Here is a 4,559-nt window from a genome sequence, read left to right as displayed (position 1 = left end):
GTTTTTAGGAAGCCATGCTGAGGAGCAAAACGACAGGTGGGGGCCAGAAACACCTCTGGGACGTGTCTTTAAGGTGAGATTCCTCATGGCGGAGCCTCCCACCCCCAGCAACAAAGCAAACAACGGGTGAAACTGAAAGTGAAACTGAAACTGTCTGCTGACCTCCTTCTCACTCACTGAAGCTCTTTTCAGATTCAAAATACCTTTGAGGAAATGTATTTTCAGATGCCAAGTAAACTGCATCATAGCGTGTGCGCGACCCCCTCCCCCTCCCCCCACGCACTGAAATGGGTGGGACAGAAGCGGAAGGTGGTTCTTAAAGAGACAGAGGCCAATTTCAAGGCGTTTAGAAGAGGAAGTGATGAGAAGRTAATTTTATTTTCTATTTWGACATAAAAACAGCATTTTAATCACAACTAAAGGTGACATAGATACCTTGTTATGGTATAGTATTTAAATGTATGCCTGAGAAACCATAATATTGCCCCTTTAACGGGCGTCTGAAGTCTGACTTGAGTACAGAGCCATTAAAACCTGTCAGACAGTGTTCTTCTGTGGGGGATTTTCAGCTGCTTTTGATGATTTTAACTCTACCGGCTGCCTTTTCCAGCGACTGTGGAGCACATCTGTTGCTAAATGTCAGATTGTCAGGCGTCGAGCTGAGTCTGTTAAACTGACAATATCTTCTTCCTGCCAGACTTGCTCTTGAGGACCTCAGTCAGTGACAGTTGAGATAATGGAGGYGTCTCTAAAACCCACCTGCTTGTCACTTTCCAAAGGAACGCTCTCCGGCGTCGGCTCAGAGATGCTGGAAGCACGGACCCGGCCTCTCGGCTCAGGTCTTTGCTCGCTTTTTGAACTTTGTGTGTACAAAACACACAGACACGCCCCGAGGCCTGACAGCCACAGTAGCCTCACTGTGTAGTCCAAATGARCCTGTATTTACTCAGGGTCGGGCTGATACCTGTATAAGGCCTCGACTGTGAGCGCTCGTGTAATTAAAATGCTACCGGGAGGTGAAAAGTTGTCCTCGACTTCATCAACCTCTTCATCTTCTTTACCCCGATACTAAAAGCTGAGGCTTTAACAAGCTGTTAAAAACCCTGCTATTAAAAGCCAGGAAATCAGGTCATTTGCTGAATATGTGTGTCTGTGTTTGTGTTTGTTTGTCTGTTAGCAAAATATTTCCTGACCTCGAGGATGGATTTTAATGAAACTCTCAGAAATGTATCATCAGATGTACTTTTATAAYTGATTAAATGTTGACGTCAACCGGACTCAAGATGGCTGCCACAGCTGACCAATCTTATTAAAAGCAACACTGGTTATAACTCAATCAGTTTTACAGACACTGGGCCTCATGCAAGAACATGTTTGTATTYTTATCCTAAATTTCTCTTACTTTTGTWCRTACGAAGGGTTCGTACGAACATGTCACGCCAGATTCAACAAACTCTTCTATCTTCAGGAAACGTGCGTAAATGAGCTGCGTAAATTCCACCTGTTCTATCCAGCTGCTCGTGCACGCGAGAGGAGATTAGCATAATTACCACCCCAAAAACACCATATAAGGCTATGTTTCCTGCCTCAGATATCAGGAAGTGTCCATTCATGAAAATGACAGTGAAAACTAAAAAGAAGAACTTTACGAGTTCAGAGATTGAAGTCCGTCTGTCAGAGATCCAGAAAAGAAAATCTGTCATTTTTAGCAGGTCAGCTGTGGGAGAAAAAGAGCTGCTAAAAGTATAAACAACTGTGTTAAATCATTTTCATTTATTCAGAAGCCACACCGTCACGCACCGTACACCCCCGCGCGGTCTCAAGTGGTCTCAGTTGCGGTTCTGAAATAAGCATTTTAAAATGTTTTCAAAATAAGTCTGGCACTTTGGAGAAAATCCAGGACTTGCTAGAGGGATTATGTATCCCCGCTGGTCTGGGAACGTCTCGGTGTCCCCCAGGACGAGCTGGAAAGTGTCTCTGGGGAGAGCAGGGTCTCTTTGCTGCTGCCCCTGAGACCGGATCCTGGATAAGCAGCGGAAAATGGACGAACGGACAATTTATATTGTTAGTCTAAATTATTACATTTAAAATTTTAACTCTAATTCAAGCAGAATAACCTATTGTCAACATAATTATGGAGTGTRATTTATTTTCAACTCAAAATATCTTCAAACTAACGAAAAATAAAGTTATTAGTGAAGAAAATCCATCTGGATAACAGTAGACTGACTGCTCGTAAAATATACGACAGGTCTGGACCACTCGTGAATTTTGTTCGTATCTGAAAAAATCTTAGAATACGAAAACATTGGTGAATGCCACAAATTCTTCTAAATCACTYGTACGCACAATTTAAGAACAAATCTGTGCGTACGAACGGTTCTTGCATGAGGCCCACTGAGCCTATATTTGGTGCCGTAGTAGTTGTGAATCATCCCCAAAACATATCCTGAGGGCAAACAGATGACAAATTTTTTTTGTTTAAAATGGGACATGCTAGACATGAATTCCTTTCTTCAAGAAATGCTAGACTCTTAGTTTTTGTTGTTGAACAGCAGGGTCAATTTTACATTTTCAGACTTGTAAAAATGCTCATTTATTTTCAGTCTCAGACTTCAGAACAAAGATTAATTTACAACACGAGGACAAAAGTGTCACTTTGCTCCTTTTTTCTCTCACAGTATGAGCATTTTTTCCATTTGTTGTGTTGTCAAGGCTTTTTATTTTTTTATTTTTTTTATTTTTGGGTTGGAGTTGTGCACTGTTGTCTTACTGTGCTCTTCAGTTCACTCAGCTGTGAACTCACAAAGCCCCTCTGGAATAAAAGCCAGCGCAAAGAAAGCAGAGCTTGTTGTTGGTGCGGTTCACCTTTTGTGTCTTTTCCCTCCCTGCTCTTCTGTAAGAGACAAGTGGCCATCTGCCCGCAGACAAAAGGTGCCGGACTCCTTGTCTCCCTCCCTCCTCACAGGGCTAAAATATCTCTGAGCAGTGTATTTGTCCACACAGACAGGCAGAGCTGCAAAAATGAATTGTGTGGCATGTTTCGTAAAGAATGTCAACTGCCGGGACAAATAGCTTCACCTGTTCTGTCGCTCTGGAAGTTAAAACCAAAAATAAATATTTGCCACAGAAAGCCTTCTCAATCTTTTCTTCTTTATCCATCATCCTGTAATCTGTGGGCATTTTGTTCACTTGAACTTTTAGGCCCTTTCTGTGAACCTGAAGAAATGAACCCACTTAGTGGAAATTCTGCTTATATGTGACCCATCACATCAAAATGAGGATTAAGTCAAATTTGGTCAAAATGACCTAATCATATTTTCAGATTCCTGCTTTAAAAGCTACATTTTGATACTTAGATCATCCTGATATCCTTAGTAGACCCAGAGATATTATTTAATTTGTCTTGTTGGTTACAATAATACACAAATATTTGGTCTAAATCCTAAGTAATTTTAATGAGAATTTTTTTTCATGTCATTTGAAAAAGAAACCTCAAATAGTAACTGAATATTGAGATTTCCCATCTGGAAAGAAACAAAAGCGTTGATAGCTCACAGGGAAAATCTCAACATTTTAAGACGTTTTTCCTCAGAATCTGGTTTTTGGTTGCTAATGCTCATAAAAGTGCTTCAAAAAGTTTTTTTAGGAAAATATATCAGACAGTTGATTGAAATGATACATTGATAACACATTTCTTTGCTATATTTTGACAAAATGTAATGTTTGCAAGTGTTTTAATCAGAACACTATATCCGCCTATTTCTCCACATACAATGTTTAGACTTAATCCTCGTTTCGATGTGATGGGTCACATATTTATTATGGAGCAAGTTTTATGTTGTGTATTAGCAACCAGTGTCACATGCTTCATATCGTAGCCATGTGCTCTTGGTAATCCAGTGTGAACACAGCAACAACCCCCCCTGACAAAAAAAAATAAAAACACTAGATGACTGACGACCTGCAAATGAGCATCTTTGGGGGATTTTCCTTGGATTTGGACACTGCTGTGCAGGAATTATGGCAGTAATCCCCCCCGAATCTGGGTGAATAGTCTGGATCTGCTGTTTCTGTGAGATAACAGATTGTGCAGTCTGCAGGCGAAGTGTCTCTGCTAGGTCCAGTCTGGATGGCAGTGAGGGGAATTCCACCAGCAGGCTCGCATAGCTCGAGGTCAAGATCTGTTTTTATTTCAAGGACACAACCCCCCGACTCACCCCCACCCACCACCAGCCCTGCTCTAATCCAGAGCAGTCTTGTGTCAGTCTTTGAGCAAACAAGTGACCCCTTTAGACGACCCATAGCGCTGACTGAGAACTGCTGGGACCGGTTTATTATCTCCAGCTAAGTGAGGTTGAGTGTGGCCGGAAGGCAGCGCACTAATGGGAATGTGCTGTGTGCTATAAAGAGGCCGTCTGCTCTGCTGATCCTGCTTTAGAGAGCTGTTGAGCTGTGTGAAGCCGTCCTGACAGCATCTCACTCTCAACATCCTGGCCTCTTCCCTTCCAGGCCTCTCTCTCTCTCTCTCTCTCTCTCTCTCTCTCTCTCTCTCTCTC

The 4,559-nt window shown here is 42.1% G+C and overlaps 1 protein-coding gene across 1 annotated transcript in view; it reads left to right on the top strand.

Moving 5' to 3' along the window:
• Positions 1-4,559, top strand: part of chn2 (chimerin 2) — a 42,836-nt gene that overhangs the window by 28,019 nt on the left and 10,258 nt on the right. The window lies entirely within an intron of this gene.

This window comes from Austrofundulus limnaeus, unplaced genomic scaffold, assembly GCF_001266775.1.
Source record: "Austrofundulus limnaeus strain Quisiro unplaced genomic scaffold, Austrofundulus_limnaeus-1.0 Scaffold52, whole genome shotgun sequence".
Classification (NCBI taxonomy): domain Eukaryota; kingdom Metazoa; phylum Chordata; class Actinopteri; order Cyprinodontiformes; family Rivulidae; genus Austrofundulus; species Austrofundulus limnaeus.
The sequence above is the reverse complement of the archived record's forward strand: the minus strand, read 5'-3'. Positions and strand labels throughout refer to the sequence as shown.